Source organism: Scyliorhinus torazame, chromosome 1, assembly GCF_047496885.1.
Source record: "Scyliorhinus torazame isolate Kashiwa2021f chromosome 1, sScyTor2.1, whole genome shotgun sequence".
Taxonomy (NCBI): Eukaryota; Metazoa; Chordata; class Chondrichthyes; order Carcharhiniformes; family Scyliorhinidae; genus Scyliorhinus; species Scyliorhinus torazame.
Window position 1 is genome coordinate 143,059,646 of NC_092707.1, and position 18,867 is coordinate 143,078,512.

An 18,867-nucleotide genomic window follows, 5' to 3' on the forward strand; every position below is an offset into this window, starting at 1 on the left:
TTTAAGGGACATCTTGACAAATACATGAATAGGATGGGAATAGAGGGATACTGACCCAGGAAGTGTAGAAGATTGTAGTTTAGACTGGCAGCATGGTCGGCACGGGCTTGGAGGGCCAAAGGGCCTGTTCCTGTGCTGTACCTTTCTTTGTTCTTTGTTCTTTATTCTGTTGTGAGATCCTGTCCAGTAGGTACATTGCCTATTTGAGTCTCTGGTCATCTCTTACTTTTAAGAAAACGACCCATCTTCATAGACCACTTGCCAGCAGCCGGGAAATGGAAGCAACTCTGCTCTGTGATTAGATGCCATTCGCACATACATGGAGGGCACTTGACTTCCGGTGTACATGCTGGACATGTGAACTGTTCTCTGCTCCCAAGTTCTGGCAGGAAGACTGCACCCAGCCTCATTTATTTTCATTTAAAAAGTGACAGCGGCCGTCATTCTCAATGTAAAAGCCAGTAGCAGGCATTGTCCATCGCGGGAACTGCACGATCGATCGCTAGACCAACCCTCCAAACTTTCACCCGGAAACCACCTGAGGGTCACGACCTGCACTTGGGAAACCCTGATATAGATAGAAGCCGATAAAACATCCATGTGGTTACTGTGTGTTTCTATATATATATAAATAGACAGGAGCAGGATAAAATTCATGTGGTTAGTGTGTTTATGTGTCTATATATAGACAGAAACAGGATAACATGCATGTGGTTACTGTGTGTTTATACATACATAGACAGAAGCAGTATAACATGAATGTGGTTACTGTGTGTTTATATATACATAGACAAAAGCAGAATAACATGCATGTGGTTACTGTGTGTTAATAGACAGAACAGGATAACATGCATGTGGTTACATAAGAACTAGGAGCAGGAGTAGGCCATTTGGCCCCTCGAGCCTGCTCCACCATTCAATGAGATCATGGCTGATCTTTTGTGGACTCAGCTCCACTTTCTGGCCCGAACACCATAACCCTTAATCCCTTTATTCTTCAAAAAACTATCTCTCTTTATCTTAAAAACTTTTAATGAAGGAGCCTCTACTGCTTCACTGGGAAAGGAATTCCATAGATTCCCAACCCTTTAGGTGAAGAAGTTCCTCCTAAACTCAGTCCTAAATCTACTTCCCCTTATTTTGAGGCTATGCCCCCTTGTTCTGCTTTCACCCACCAGTGGAAACAACCTGCCCGCATCTATCCTATCTATTCCCTTCATAATCTTATATGTTTCTATTACATCCCCCCTCATCCTTCTAAATTCCAACGAGTACAGTCCCAGCCTACTCAACCTCTCCTCGTAATCCAACCCCTTCAGCTCTGGGATTAACCTAGTGAATCTCCTCTGCACACCCTCCAACGCCAGTACGTCCTTTCTCAGGTAAGGAGACCAAAACTGAACACAATACTCCAGGTGTGGCCTCACTAACACCTTATACAATTGCAGCAGAACCTCCCTAGTCTTAAACTCCATCCCTCTAGCAATGAAGGACAAAATTCCATTTGCCTTCTTAATCACCTGTTGCACCTGTAAACCAACTTTTTGCAACTCATGCACTAGCACACCCAGGTCTCTCTGCACAGCAGCATGTTTTAATATTTTATCATTTAAATAATAATCCCTTTTGCTGTTATTCCTACCAAAATGGATAACCTCACATTTGTCAACATTGTATTCCATCTGCCCTACCCTAACCCATTCACTTAGCCTATCCAAATCCCTCTGCAGACTTCCAGTATCCTCTGCACTTTTTGCTATACCACTTATCTTAGTGTCGTCTGCAAACTTGGACACATTGCCCTTGGTCCCCAACTCCAAATCATCTATATAAATTGTGAACAGTTGTGGGCCCAACGCTGATCCCTGAGGGACACCACTAGCTACTGATTGCCAACCAGAGAAACATCCATTAATCCCCACTCTTTGCTTTCTATTAATTAACCAATCCTCTATCCATGCTACTACTTTCCCCTTAATGCCATGCATCTTTATCTTATGCAACAACCTTTTGTTTGGCACCTTGTCAAAGGCTTTCTGGAAATCCAGATATACCACATACATTGGCTCCCCGTTATCTACCGCACTGTTAATGTCCTCTCAAAAAATTCCACTAAATTAGTTAGGCACGACCTGCCCTTTATGAACCCATGCTGCGTCTGCCCAATGGGACAATTTCCATCCCGATGCCTCGCTATTTCTTCCTTGATGATAGATTCCAGCAGCTTCCCTACTACCGAAGTTAAGCTTACTGGCCTATAATTACCCGCTTTCTGCCTACCTCCTTTTTTAAACAGTGGTGTTACGTTTGCTAATTTCCAATCCGCCGGGACCACCCCAGAGTCTAGTGAATTTTGGTAAATTATCACGAGTGCATTTGCAATTTCCCTAGCCATCTCTTTTAGCACTCTGGGATGCATTCCATCAGGTCCAGGAGACTTGTCTACCTTTAGCCCCATTAGCTTGCCCATCACTACCTCCTTGGTGATAACAATCCTCTCAAGATCCTCACCTGTCATAGCCTCATTTCCATCAGTCACTGGCATGTTATTTGTGTCTTCCACTGTGAAGACCGACCCAAAAAACCTGTTCAGTTCCTCAGCCATTTCCTCATCTCCCATTATTAAATCTCCCTTCTCATCCTCTAAAGGACCAATATTTACCTTCGCCACTCTTTTTTGTTTTATGCATTTGTAGAAACTTTTACTATCTGTTTTTATATTCTGAGCAAGTTTACTCTCATAATCTATCTTACTCTTCTTTATAGCTTTTTTAGTAGCTTTCTGTTGCCCCCTAAAGATTTCCCAGTCCTCTAGTCTCCCACTGATCTTTGCTACTTTGTATGTTTTTTCCTTCAATTTGATACTCTCCCTTATTTCCTTAGATATCCACGGTCGATTTTCCCTCTTTTTACCGTCCTTCCTTTTTGTTGGTATAAACCTTTGCTGAGCACTGTGAAAAATCACTTGGAAGGTTCTCCACTGTTCCTCAACTGTTTCACTATGAAGTCTTTGCTCCCAGTCTACCTTAGCTAGTTCTTCTCTCATCCCATTGTAATCTCCTTTGTTTAAGCACAAAACACTAGTGCTTGATTTTACCTTCTCACCCTCCATCTGTATTTTAAATTCCACCATATTGTGATCGCTCCATCCGAGAGGATCCCTAACTATGAGATCCTGAATCAATCCTGTCTCATTACACAGGACCAGATCTAGGACCGCTTGTTCCCTCGTAGGTTCCATTACATACTGTTCTCGGAAACTATCGCAGATACATTCTATAAACTCCTCCTCAAGGCTGCCTTGACCGACCTGGTTAAACCAATCAACATGTAGATTAAAATCCCCCATGATAACTGCTGTAACGATGTCACTAGCTTTCGGAGCGCTGCTCCTTCCTCAGGTGAATGAAGAGGTATGTTCCAGAAACAACTGTATAGACAAATTCAAAGCTGCCAAACAATGCTTGGAATGCGAGCATTAGCAGGTGATTAAATCTTTACAGATCCAGAGATGGGGTAACCTCAGGTTAAAGAGGTGTGAATTGTGTCAAGCCAGGACAGTTAGTAGGATTTCGCAGGCCAGATGGTGGGGGATGAATGTAATGCGAATGAATGCCAGGTCCCGGTTGAGGCCGCACTCATGTGTGCGGAACTTGGCTATAGGTTTCTGCTCGGCGATTCTGCGTTGTCGCGCGTCCGACCAAGGAACACATCTGCTAACTTAACAGACTGATCAAGACCTTGGATCTAGATCTTCAGAGCACCCTACGTGCTCTCATCCCACGTACTCCCCGCATTGGAGATCTCTACTGCCTCCCGAAAATACATAAGGCCAACACACCAGGCCGCCCTATCGTTTCAGGCAATGGGACCCTGTGTGAGAACCTCTCTGGCTACATCGAGGGCATCTTAAAAACCATCGTACAAGGTACGCCCAGCTTCTGTCGCATCACGACGGACTTCCTACAGAAACTCAGCAACCATGGACCAGTTGAACCAGGAACATTCCTCGTCTCAATGGACATCTCGGCACTCTACACCAGCATCCCCCATGACGACGACATTGCTGCAACAGCCTCAGTACTCAACACCAACAACTGCCAATCTCCAGACGCAATTCTGCAACTCATCCGCTTCATTCTGGATCACAACGTCTTCACCTTCGACAACAAGTTCTTCATCTAGACGCACGGAACAGCCATGGGGACCAAATTCGCACCCCAATACGCCAACATCTTCATGCACAAGTTTGAACAGGACCTACTCACCGCACAGGACCTTCAACCGACGCTATACACCAGTTACATCGATGACATTTTTTTCCTTTGGACCCACGGCGAAGAATCACTGAAACGACTACACGATGACATTAATAAGTTCCATCCAACCATCAGACTCACCATGGACTACTCTTCAAAATCAGTTGCATTCACAGACACACTCGTCTCCATCAAGGACGGTCACCTCAGCACTTCGCTTTACCGCAAACCCACGGATAACCTCACGATGCTCCACTTTTCCAGCTTCCACCCTAAACACATTAAAGAAGCCATCCCCTATGGGCAAGCTCTCCGTATACACAGGATCTGCTCAGACGAGGAGGAGCGTAACAGACATCTACAGACGTTGAAAGATGCCCTTGTACGAACGGGATATGGCACTCGACTCATTGATGGACAGTTCCAATGCGCAACAGCGAAAAACTGCACTGACCTCCTCAGAAGACAAACATGGGACACAACCGACAGAATACCCTTCGTCGTCCAGTACTTCCCCGGAGCGGAGAAACTACGACATCTTCTTCACAGCCTTCAACAAGTCATTGATGAAGATAAACATCTTGCCAAGGTCATCCCCACACCCCCACTATTTGCCTTCAAACAACTGCGCAACCTCAAACAAACCATTGTTTGCAGCAAACTACCCAGTCTTCAGAACAGTGACCACGACACCACACAACCCTGCCATGGCAATCTCTGCAAGACGTGCCAGATCATCGACATGGATACCACCATTACACGTGAGAACACCACCCACCAGGTACGTGGTACATACTCGTGTGACTCGGCCAACGTTGTCTACCTCATACGCTGCAGGAAAGGATGTCCCGAAGCGTGGTACCTTGGCGAGACCATGCAGACGCTGCGACAACGAATGAACGGACATTGCACGACAATCACCAGTCAGGAATGTTCCCTTCCAGTCTGGGAACACTTCAGCAATCAAGGGCATTCAGCCTCTGATCTCCGGGTAAGCGTTCTCCAAGGCGGCCTTCAGGACCCGCGACATTGCAGAATCGCCGAGCAGAAGCTTATAGCCAAGTTCCGCACACATGAGTGCAGCCTGAACCGGGACCTGGGATTCATGTCACATCACATTCATCCCCCACCATCTGGCCTGCAAAATCCGACCAACTGTCCTGGCTTGACACAATTCACACCTCTTTAACCTGAGGTTACCCCATCTCTGGATCTGTAAAGATTTAATCACCTGCTAATGCTTGCATTCCAAGCATTGTATGGCAGCTTTGAATTTGTCTATATATTTGTTTCTGGAACATACCTCTTCATTCACCTGAGGAAGGAGCAGCGCTCCGAAAGCTAGTGACATCGAAACAAACCTGTTGGACCTGGTGTTGTAAGACTTCTTACTGTGCTCACCCCAGTCCAACGCCGGCATCTGCACATCATTTCTATATATAGACAGAAGCAGGATAACATGCATGTGGTTACAGTGCGTTTATATATACATAGACAGAAGCAGGATAACATGCATGTGGTTACTGTGTGTTTCTACATATAGACAGAAGCAGTATAACATACATGTGGTTACTGTGTGTTTATATATATAGACAGAAGCAGGATAACATGCATGTGGTTACTGTGTGTTTATATGTATATAGACAGAAGCAGGATAACATGCATGTGGTTACTGTGTGTTTATATGTATATAGACAGAAGCAGGATAACATGCATGTGGTTACTGTGTTTTTATATATACATAGAGAGAAGCAGGATAACATGCATGTGGTTACTGTGTGTTTCTACATATAGGCAGAAGCAATATAACATGCATGTGGTTACTGTGTGTTTATATGTATATAGACAGAAGCAGGATAACATGCATGTGGTTACTGTGTTTTTATATACAGAGACAGAAGCAGGATAACATGCATGTGGTTACTGTGTGTTTATATATACAGAGACAGAAGCAGGATAACATGCATGTGGTTACTGTGTGTTTCTACATATAGACAGAAGCACGATAACATGCATGTGGTTACTGTGTGTTTCTACATATAGACAGAAGCAGGATAACATGCATGTGGTTACTGTGTGTTTCTATATATAGACAGAAGCAGGATAACATGCATGTGGTTACTGTGTGTTATTATGTATTTAGACAGAAGCAGGATAACATGCATGTGGTTACTGTGTGTTTCTACATATAGGCAGAAGCAATATAACATGCATGTGGTTACTGTGTGTTTATATGTATATAGACAGAAGCAGGATAACATGCATGTGGTTACTGTGTGTTTTTATATACAGAGACAGAATCAGGATAACATGCATGTGGTTACTGTGTGTTTATATATACAGAGACAGAAGCAGGATAACATGCATGTGGTTACTGTGTGTTTCTACTTATAGACAGAAGCAGGATAACATGCATGTGGTTACTGTGTGTTTCTACATATAGACAGAAGCAGGATAACATGCATGTGGTTACTGTGTGTTTCTATATATAGACAGAAGCAGGATAACATGCATGTGGTTACTGTGTGTTTCTATATATAGACAGATGCAGATAACATGCATGTGGTTACTGTGTGTTTATATATACAGAGGCAGAAGCAGGATAACATGCATGTGGTTACTGTGTGTTTCTATATATAGACAGAAGCAGGATAACATGCATGTGGTTACTGTGTGTTTCTATATATAGACAGAAGCAGGATAACATGCATGTGGCTACTGTGTGTTTATATATACAGAGACAGAAGCAGGATAACATGCATGTGGTTACTGTGTGTTTCTACTTATAGACAGAAGCAGGATAACATGCATATGGTTACTGTGTGTTTCTACATATAGACAGAAGCAGGATAACATGCATGTTGTTACTGTGTGTTTCTATATATAGACAGAAGCAGGATAACATGCATGTGGTTACTGTGTGTTTCTATATATAGACAGAAGCAGGATAACATGCATGTGGTTACTGTGTGTTTCTATATATAGACAGATGCAGATAACCTGCATGTGGTTACTGTGTGTTTATATATACAGAGGCAGAAGCAGGATAACATGCATGTGGTTACAGTGTGCTTCTATATATAGACAGAAGCAGGATAACATGCATGTGGTTACTGTGTGTTTCTATATATACAGAGAAGCAGAATAACATGCATGTGGTTACTGTGTGTTATTATGTATTTAGACAGAAGCAGGATAACATGCATGTGGTTACTGTGTGTTTCCATATATAGACAGAAGCAGGATAACATGCATGTGGTTACTCTGTGTTTCTACATATAGACAGAAGCAGGATAACATGCATGTGGTTACTGTGTGTTTCTATATATAGACAGATGCAGATAACATGCATGTGGTTACTGTGTGTTTATATATACAGAGACAGAAGCAGGATAACATGCATGTGGTTACTGTGTGTTTATATATATAGACAGAAGCAGGATAACATGCATGTGGCTACTGTGTGTTTATATATACAGAGACAGAAGCAGGATAACATGCATGTGGTTACTGTGTGTTTCTACTTATAGACAGAAGCAGGATAACATGCATATGGTTACTGTGTGTTTCTACATATAGACAGAAGCAGGATAACATGCATGTTGTTACTGTGTGTTTCTATATATAGACAGAAGCAGGATAACATGCATGTGGTTACTGTGTGTTTCTATATATAGACAGAAGCAGGATAACATGCATGTGGTTACTGTGTGTTTCTATATATAGACAGATGCAGATAACCTGCACGTGGTTACTGTGTGTTTATATATACAGAGGCAGAAGCAGGATAACATGCATGTGGTTACAGTGTGCTTCTATATATAGACAGAAGCAGGATAACATGCATGTGGTTACTGTGTGTTTCTATATATACAGAGAAGCAGAATAACATGCATGTGGTTACTGTGTGTTATTATGTATTTAGACAGAAGCAGGATAACATGCATGTGGTTACTGTGTGTTTCCATATATAGACAGAAGCAGGATAACATGCATGTGGTTACTCTGTGTTTCTACATATAGACAGAAGCAGGATAACATGCATGTGGTTACTGTGTGTTTCTATATATAGACAGATGCAGATAACATGCATGTGGTTACTGTGTGTTTATATATACAGAGACAGAAGCAGGATAACATGCATGTGGTTACTGTGTGTTTATATATATAGACAGAAGCAGGATAACATGCATGTGGTTACTGTTTGTTTCTATATATAGACAGAAGCAGGATAACATGCATGTGGTTACTGTGTGTTATTATGTATTTAGACAGAAGCAGGATAACATGCATGTGGTTACTGTGTGTTTCTACATATAGACAGAAGCAGGATAACATGCATGTGGTTACTGTGTGTTTCTATATATAGACAGAAGCAGGATAACATGCATGTGGTTACTGTGTGTTATTATGTATTTAGACAGAACCAGGATAACATGCATGTGGTTACTGTGTGTTTTTATACAGAGACAGAAGCAGGATAACATGCACGTGGTTACTGTGTGTTTATATGTATGTTGACTGAAGCAGGATAACATGCATGTGGCTACTGTGGGATTCGGATTGAAAGCTTCCGTCCGTGTCGGCGTTGTCCTCATCGCTGGTTGGCACCTGGGGTCCTGGCTGTCACTGTGGCTCGGGCCGGGGGTGGGCACACCAGAAGGGCCCACCCCAACTCCAAGAGCTACTTCAGGAGACAAGGCAAGTCTCATGGTTGCACCGCGGGCCGGGGGTTGTGTGGGATGTGAATGGGGAAATGGGTGGGTGTTGGGTAGGGGGGTTGTTGGGGGCGGTGGAGTTGGGTCTAAGGGTAGCTGGTGGATCGCGGATGGGGGGATGGTGTGGGTGTGGTGAGGGTATGAGGGTGGTGTGAGTGTGATGTGGGGGTGGTGTGGGGGAGAAATTGAAAACGCACAGTGTTAGAAAGTAAAATGCATATAGACCAGATGGTGGGTAGCTTGTGGCTTCAGTGGCCAGAGCACCCGGCCATGGCGTATGGGTGCCGGCATGTAGTGCCGGGTGGGGATTCGGCAGCCCTCCGGGTGGGAGGAGGGGTGGTTACAGGTGTGTGGGATGGCGGTTGTAGAGAGGGGCACAGTGCTGCCTGCGCACCCTGGCCGCCCTGAGGAGGCTGTGCAGTATTTTCCTGCACTGCTGGCCGGTCTGGACTGTGTTGCCCACGGCGCTGACCACCTCCCCTGCCTTCATCCAGACCCGGTGAACAGCGGCGGCTGGAGGCCTCCTTACCAACCTGAGATACAGGGTCTCCCGCCTATTTTCCACGGCGTTTACCAGGGTCTCCAGTTCCATGTCGGTGAACGTCAGGGCCATGTGTCTTGCTGCCATCTTGTTGGCTGGGATGGTGTGTGTGGGGAATGAAGTGTGTACATGTGGTTGCAGCTCGTCAGCCTCCTGAGTGCCAATCACGGCGTTGGGGTGTTGAGGGCGGGGGAGTTTGGTCTAAGGATGCTCGTGGATCGGGGATGGGGGGATGGTCCGGCGAATCCCGCACCGTTTCTCATTGGAATCGATCGGCTGCACATCGCGCCGGTGCTAGCCCAATGGTTGCAGAATTGGCCCAAGTGTGGCGCCAATTTTGCTGTTGTAGAAGTCCACGAATCCTGTCTCGGCATCAACATTTGTCTCAGGAATGGAGAAACAGGCCCATAGTTTCAAGGAGAACTGGGGCTGGATCTCCGTTGGCCGGTGCCGAAATCGGGAAAGGAGATTGGGCGGAGGATCGGTTCCAACATCAAAATCACGGCAGCTGATGCCAAATCGCGATTATCCGTGACCTCGGCAGTGGCACCAATGCGATCCGGAAGGCGTGTACAGTAGACACCATTTGCATGTCATTAGCGGGCCCAACCCTGTATTCTCCGGGGCCTCCGTGATTCTCTACCTGTGATGGGCCGATTCGCAAAAGTGTGACACTGGCGTGGTGGCTGCTGAGGGAGAGAGAGAGGGGAGCGACTGCGGGCTGGAAAGTGGCCACGCTGGCTGGGGTGGGGGAGGCCCTGCAAGGACCAGGGGAGAGTGGGCGAGGCATGGTGTCCGAGCTACTCCCATCCCTGCTCAGCTCATGGGGGGGGCGCTCCGGCTGTGGCACTGGTTGGAGGCAGCAAATGGACCCGGCCTGTTTCCAACAGGTCGTGGAAGACAGAAGACAAGATGCATGATTAGACTACGGGCCGGGGGGGAGTGGGGCATGGTGGTGTAGGGTGAGGTTGTAGGTAAGAGTGAGCGTGGTGTGGGGGTGAGAGTGGTCTTGGCCTGACGGTAGACAAAGGCCAGTTGCGGCACCAGTTTTTCTGTCGTAAAAGTCCACAGATTCTGTGTTGGTGTCAACACTCGCTCAGGAATGGAGGATTCCACCCCTGGTCTGCAAATTTATTTTCCCTCTTTTTCTTTCATTTTGTGTACCCAATTTTCTTTTCCAATTAAGGGGCAATTTAGATGCCCTACAGTGCAGAGAAGGCCATTCGGCCTATCGAGTCTACACCGACCCTCTGAACAAGCACCCCACCAAGGCCCACTCCCCCACCCTATCCCTGTAACCCCATAACCCCACCAAACCTTTTGGACACTATGGGCAATTTAGATGACCAATCCACCTAATCTGCACCCGGAGGAAACTCACGCAGACATGGGGAGGACATACAAACTCCACACAGACAGTGACCCGATGCTGGGAATGGAACCCGGGTCCCTGGTGCTGTGAGGTGGCAGTGCTAACCACTGTGCAGCCATGCCCAGTCCACCTACCGTGCACATGTTTTCGGTTATAGCCAAATTTGCAGATGGTACTAAAATACATGTGACTGTAAGTTGCGATGAGGAAATGAGAAATGGATATAGATAGGTTAGGTGAGTAGGCCAAAGTTTTGAAGATGGAGTTTAACATTAATAAGTGTGAGGTTATCCGTTTGATCAGAAAACTGGAAAGGCAACTTATTATTACTTTTTCCAATTAAGAGGCAATTTAACGCAGCCAATCCAACTCCCCTGCATAGCTTTGGGTTATGAGACCCATGCAGACACAGGGAGACTGTGCAAACTCCACGCGGACAGTGACCAGGGACCGGGATCGAACCTGGGTCCTCAGTGCCGTGAGGCAGTAGTGCACATCACTCCACCACTGTGCTGCCCTCGTCAACTTATTGTCTAAATGGAGAGAAACTTAACGGTGCTTCGGTGGCTGGAGATCTGGCTGTGTCAGAAAACTAGTATGCAGGTTGTTACGACTCCCTCAGGGGCCAAGCCCTATATGGTATACAATTTCCTACCTGCACCTCGGAATACAAACTCCCCAGGTGTTCTCCATCCCCTCCCCCACCCCGCAATTGGGAAGAACTTCACAGGATATAAATCCCGATTTGGGAGCCGGTCAGGGCTCTACTGGGTGAGGAGTAATTGTAGTATTGTGTACAGAGTAAATACACTTAGTTGTTATCCTGACTACCTGGTGTCGTATGAAGTCCTTGGGCGGGATTCTCTCGCTGTTTTTGGCCCGGGAGCTGGGAGTTTTACCTGGTGCCACTGCTAGCCCCTCACCGGTCCCAGAATCGGTGAAGGTTCGGTGCCGATTTTGGCATCGGAAAATGCCACAGTTCGCATGCCGGCATCAACACCTAGCCACAAAATCGGAGAATCCACCCCCTTACCTTCGACTACTTACTATACAGGTACAGCAGGCAATAAGGAAGGCAAATGGAATGTTGGCCTTTATAGCGAAAGGGATAGAGTATTAAAGCAGGGAAGTGTTGCTGCAAATGTACAAGGATTTGGTGAGACCACACTTGTTCACTAGATTGATTCTGGAGATCTAATAACCTTTATTGTCACACGTAGGTTTGCATTGACACTGCAATGAAGTTACTGTGAAAAGCCCCTAGTCGCCACATTCAGGCACCTGTTTGGGTACACAGAGTGAGAATTTAGAGTGTCCAATTCACCTAACAGCACGTCTTTCAGGACTTGTGGGAGGAACCCAGAGCACCCGGAGGAAACCCATGCAGACATGGGGAGAACGTGCAGACTCCACACAGACAGTGACCCAAGCTGGGAATGGAACCTGGAACCCTGGGATTGTGACGCAACAGTGCCACCCACTGTGCTACCATGCTGTCCTTAGTATGAGCGGTTTGTCATATGAGGAGAGATTGAGCATTTTAGGCCTATACTCTCTCTCGAGTTTAGAAGAATGTTAGGGGATATAATTGAGGATTTTAACATGTTGAAAGGTATTGCCAAAGTAGACATGGGGCGGGATTCTCCGCAAACGGCGCGATGTCCGCTACCCGGCTCCAGAAACGGCGCGGATCAGTCCGGCGTCAGGCCCCCCCAAACATCGCTAATACTCCGGCCCTGAATGGGCTAGCAACGGCGTGACGCCATTTGCGCTGGCTCACGTGGTTCACGCCGCACGGCATGACGGCTCAAAAGATGCTCTGCTCCCCCCACCCGGCCAGAAGACCCGACTAGATGACCGCCCGCCGCGCAGCCCCGAGGTTCCAGGACCGCGACACCGAGGCGCTCCTGGATGCAGTGGAGCAGAAGAGGGAGTCCCTGTACCCCGGACACGGCCGCAGGGTTGCCCCACGCCTCAGCCGGCGTCTGTGGAGGGAGGTGGCCGAGGCCGTCAGCGCTGTGGCTCTGACACCACGGAGAGGCACCCAGTGCCACAAGAAGGTGAACAAACTCGTCAGGGCAGCCAGGGTGAGTAACACCCCTCCCTGCCCGATATCCATATCCCCCATCCCCATATCCCCCATATCCCCCCTCCCCCATATCCCCATATCCCCCTCCCCATATCCCCCATCCCCATATCCCCATCTCCCCCATATCCCCCCTCCCCCATATCCCCACTCCCCATATTCCCCATCTCCCATATTCCCCTCCCCATATCCCCCCTCCCCATATCCCGCATCCCCATATCCTCCCTATCCCATATCCCCCATATCACCCCTCCCCATATCCCCATATCCCCCCTCCCCATATCCCCCCTCCCCAAATCCCCCATATCCCCACTCCCCATATCCCCCATCCCCCATATTCCCCTCCCCATATCCCCCCTCCCCCATATCCCGCATCCCCATATCCTCCCTATCCCATATCCCCCATATCACCCCTCCCCATATCCCCTCTCCCCATATCCCCATATCCCCCCTCCCCATATCCCCCTCCCCATATCCCCCCCCCACCCCATATCCCCCCTCCCCCATATCACCTGATCACCGCCTGCGTGTCTAACCATGCATGCTTCATTGTGTATCGCAGGGGCAAATGTCGAGGCACCCATCCCCGCAGATGCCGACCGCCCGAAGGATGCCCCAGGGCCACCATGGGTTACGGAGAGACCCGAACCCTCTGGCATGAGACGCCCGCAGGATGCCCCTTGGAGACCACGGGACACAGAGAGACCCGGACCCTCTGTCATGCGACGCCCGCAGGATGCCCCTCGGAGACGACGGGAGACGGAGAGACCTGGACCCTCTGGCACGCGACGCCCGCAGGATGCCCCTCGGAGACCACAGGATACGGAGAGACCCTGACCCTCTGGCATGCGATGCCCGCAGGATGCCCCTCGGAAACCACAGGAGACGGAGAGACCCGGACCCTCTGGCACGCGATGCCCGCAGGGTGCCCCTCGGAGACCACGGGAGACGGAGAGACCCGGACCCTTTGGCACGCGACGCCCGCAGAATGCCCCTTGGAGACCACGCGAGACGGAGAGACCTGGAGCAACAGGGAGACAACCCATCTCATGCGGGTGCGGCGACGCAGGCGTGTGCCACCCAGCGACGAGGGAGGCAGCCACAGGCCCCCGTTGCAGCCGAGCCACAAAACCACAACCCAGGACATCCCTACCCAGGACAGCCCTACCCACGACACCACTACCCAGGACACCCCTACCCAGGACACCCCTACCCAGGAGGCCCCTCCCCAGGAAACTGAAATACAGGACAGTGACACAGAGTGGATGGGTGGAGACGAACCCCCCCCCCCCGCAAAGTACCGTGGACTCAGAGTAGGATGATGCGCATGACACAACGCCACTGCTATCTCCGCCATTGCAGAGACACTCACCTCAGTTGGGCACTTTAGTGATGAGGCGTCTGGTACACTCACTGGTGCGCACAACACAACCGTCCCGGTACTGCAGGTGGAGGGAGGATCAGCAGAGGGGCCGGGAGGTCTGAGGGCAGCTTAGCCCAAGCGAACATCTGCCGCCCAGATGGATCCCAGGTTCCTGGAGTTACCACACCCACCCATAGGTCATGCGTGCCACCCAGGCCGACACCGCGCGGGTGGCGTCCGCGGTGGAGGTAATGGGTGCGACGGTGTCAGACATGGGGAGCGGTTTGCGAGGCCTGGGGCTTTCCGTGCAGGCGGCGTCTGTGGCCCAGGACATGGCTGCCCTCTCACAGAAGGCCATGAGCCAGACTCAGCGGCAGATGGCAGAGGCGCTCAACGCCGTGGCCCAGTCTCTGCAGGCCATGGCCCAGTCTCAGCAGGCCATGGCCCAGTCTCAGCAGGCCATGGCCCAGTCTCGGCAGGCCATCGCTGAGGGCATCTGCGCCATTGCCCATGTGCTAGCCGGCGTCGCACAGTCACAGACAGGGATGGGCAACTCCCTGAGCTCCATGGCTGCAAACCTGCAGACCCTTGTCGATACCAGCACGGGCCTCCAGGACTGGCAGCGCCAGGTGTCGGGGGGGCGTCAGATGGCCAGTCCGTTCGCATCCCCGACCCATGTAGAGGCCCGGGGGCCATCGGGCACCCCGAGGGAGGAGGAGGTGCTGGCGCCCGTCCCTGGTCCTCCTGAAGGGGAGGTCCCGGAACACCTCGACACCTCGGGCTCCCTCCCTTCCGTCCCAGGTGCATCAGGTGGGCAACGGGCAGGACAGGCTGGCAGCTCGCCACCCCAGTCGCCCGGGCCGCAGCCTGGCCCATCTAGGCCAGGACGCCCCAGGAAACGGCCGCCAAAGGAATCCCGAGTCAGAGGGCAGGAATCGCAGGAGTCCACCTCCAATTCTGCTGTCCCGTCTGGGGAACCACCTAGGCGTAATCAAAGGGCCCGTAAGGCCAAACAATTAGACACTGAATAAGTTGGCACGGGTGCAGGGCACAGATGAGTTTTAGGGGTTAGGGCACGTGTATGCACTGTTTTTGTTATTAAAATCAATGTTACACCTACAGAAGCTGCCTTTGTGCTCTGTCCAAAGTGTGCGGGGGTGTCATGTACGTTGAGCGCAAGTGTGTGTGTGAGGGGTGGTCTTACCTCAGCCCCAGGTGAGTCTGCCCCCTTCCCCCTGGGCCGCCATCAACATCCCCCTGGGCAGAGGACGGGACCGTGCGCTGCAGTGTCACAGCCGCATGCAGGGATGGTCCGGGTGGATGGTGGTACTGTGGCCATGGGTCAGACATCGTCCAACGATGTGGAGCCAGGAGCTCATCGCAGGGCGGGTTGTCATCATCCTCCATGGTCTGCAATAGTCACGCGTCCACCGGCGACTGTGTGAGCCCGGCCCGTTGTGCCGCAGGTGGATCTGCAATGGGGGGGTGTTGTGCATGCGGGTGGGGTGGGTAGGGTTGGGGGTGGTGGTGAGGGTGCTGGGTGGGTGGATGGGTGGGGGGGTGAGGGTGTTCGGGTGTTGCCATGGTGTGCGGTATGTGGCCATACTCGCCGATTCCCACGCCCCCTAGTCAGTGAAGCGGGCGGCTATCAACCTGTTCCGTGCCCACTGGCCCAGCCGGTAACGGTGGACAGCCACCCGCCCATGTCCAGCCCGTCTGTCCTGACCATTTCCCCCATCCCACCTCATCTGGGGAGAACTGCGCCTCTTCCTGCTGCTCCTCCACTCCGCCGTCCTCTGCCTGCGGCACATCGCCCCTCTGCTGGGTTATGTTGTGCAGGACGCAGCACACCACAATGACCCTATCTGATGGATACTGGAGGGCCTCCCCCCCCCAGAGCGGTCCAGGCACCTGAAGCGCATTTTGAGCACGCCAAAGCACCTCTCTATCACACCCCTTGTCGCTGCACGGGCATCATTGTAGCGGTTCTCCGCGTCATTCTGTGGCCTCCGTGTAGGCGTCATCAGCCACGACTGCAACGGGTAACCCCTGTCGCCCAGCAACCAGCCCCTCATCCGGGGGTGGCGTCCCTCGTCCATGCCGGGGATGTAAGACCGCGACAACACGTATGAGTCATGTAATACTTCCTGGGTACCGGTGCGCAGACGTGCAGGATAATCATGCGATGATCGCAGACCACCTGGATGTTCATGGAATAGGTCCCATTCCTATTGGTGAACACGGCCCTGTTATCTGCAGGTGGCCACACGGCGACGTGCATCCCATCGATCGCCCAGGCATCCTGGCTGGCATCCCGGTCCACAGGGAAGCGGATGTAGCGGTCTGCAATGGCATATAGGGCACCTGTCACTGCCCGGATGCACCGGTGCACCAACGCCTGGGAGATGCCGGACAGGTCCCAACCTGGCGTCTGGAATGTCCCCGTGGCATAAATGTTCAGGGTCATCGTAACCTTGACGGACACGGGGAGAGGGTCCCCCCCCCCCACAGTGCCACGCGGTGCCAGGTGTGCCAGCAGGTGGCAGATGTGTGCCACAGTTTCCCGGCTCATCCGGAGTCTCCTCCTGCATTCCCGGTCCGTGAGGTCCTGGTATGACTGCCGGGGCCGGTACACACGGGGCGCCCTCGGGTGCCTCCGTTGCCGTGGCGCCGCGATGTACTGCTCCCCCTCCTCGTGTTCCTCCTCCACTACGTGCTCCCCCTGCTCCTCCTCATCCTGTCGGGCGGGTGTCCCGCCAGCCTGGGCGGCTGCCGCCTGCTCCTCTGCGGCATGCTCCTCTGCGGCAGCCTGCCCCGCCTCTCTGGCACAATCCTCCTGCTCCTCATCCAGGGCAACATGGAGAATAGCGGCTGCCGCCATGGCGGGCAATATCGCTGGCTAATCAGAAAACATGACGGCCTGCGGGGGGGGAGCACGACATGTCATCATTTCCCGTACCCCCCCTCCCCCCAGGTCAGGTGCCATGCACCGCATGGCCACGACTGTTGGAGGATGGCACCTGGCCAGGCGGAGACAAACTCCCTTGCCCTAGCACCCCCCCTCACCGGCACGCTCCCCCCCTGTCCCCCTCCCCGGCACTCATCCTCCCGTCCCCCTCCCTGGCACGCACCCCCCCCGTCCCCCCCCCGTCCCCCTCCCCGGCACGCACCCTCCCCCCTGTCGCCTCCCCGGGAGTCATCCTCATGACCCCGGCACTCATCCTCCCGTCCCCCTCCCCTGCACGTACCTCCCCATCCCCCTCCCCGGCACTCATCCTCCCATCCCCCTCCCCGGCACGGACCGCTCCTGTCACCCTCCCCGGCACTCATCCTCCCGTCCCCCTCCCCTGCACGTAACCCCCATCCCCCTCCCCGGCACTCATCCTCCCATCCCCCTCCCCGGCACGGACCCCTCCTGTCACCCTCCCCGGCACTCATCCTCCCGTCCCCCTCACCAGCACGCACCGTCCCCGTCCCCCTCGCCGGCACGCACCCCCCCGTCCCCACCCCGTCCCCCTTCCGGGCACTCATCCTCCCATCCCCCTCCCCGGCACGGACCCCTCCTGTCACCCTCCCCGGCACTGATCCTCCCGTCCCCCTCCCTTGCACGCACCCACCCCGTCCCCTTCCCCAGCACGCGCCCACCCCGTCCCACTCCCTGGCACGCACCACCCCCGTCCCCCTCCCCAGCACGCACCCTCCCCGTCCCCCTACTCGGCACTCATCCACCTGTCCCCCTCCCCGGCACGCACCTCCCCATCCCCCTCCCCGGCATGCACCCCCCTTGACCCCCTCCCCGGCACGCACCCCCCCGGCCCCCTCCCCGGCATGCACCCCCCCTGTTCCCCTCCCCGGCAAGCCCCCCCCCCATCCCCCTCCCCAGCATGGACGCCCCCCCCCCCCCCGTCACCCTCCCAGGCACACACACCCCCGTCCCCCTCCCCGGCGCGCTTCCCCCCCCGTCCCCGGCACTCATCCTCCCGCCCCCCTCCCCGGCACCCCCCCCGTCCCCCTCCACAGCACGCACCCCCCGTTGCCCTCCCCGGCACGCACCCCACCCCGTCCCCAGCACTTATCCTCCCGTCCCCCTTCCCAGCACGCACCCCCCAGTCCCCCTCCCCGGCACGCACCACCCCTGACCCCTCCCCGCACGCACGCAGCCCCCCCGCCACCGGTCCCCCTCCCCGGCACGCACCACCCCCAGCCTCCCCCCCACCCCCGGTACGCACCCGGTCCCCCCCATCCCCCCCCCCCGGCACGCACCCCACCCCGTCCCCGGCACTCATCCTCCTGTCCCCCTCCCCGGCACGCACCCCCCCCGTCCCCCTCCCCTGCACGCATGCACCCCCCCCCCCCACCGGTCCCCCTCCCCGGCACGCACCCCCCCCCCCGTCCCCCTCCCCGGCACGCACCACCCCCAGCCTCCCCCCCACCCCCGGTACGCACCCCGTCCCCCCCCCCATCCCCCTCCCCGGCACGCACCCCCCCCGTCCCCCTCCCCTGCACGCATGCACCCCCCCCCCCACCG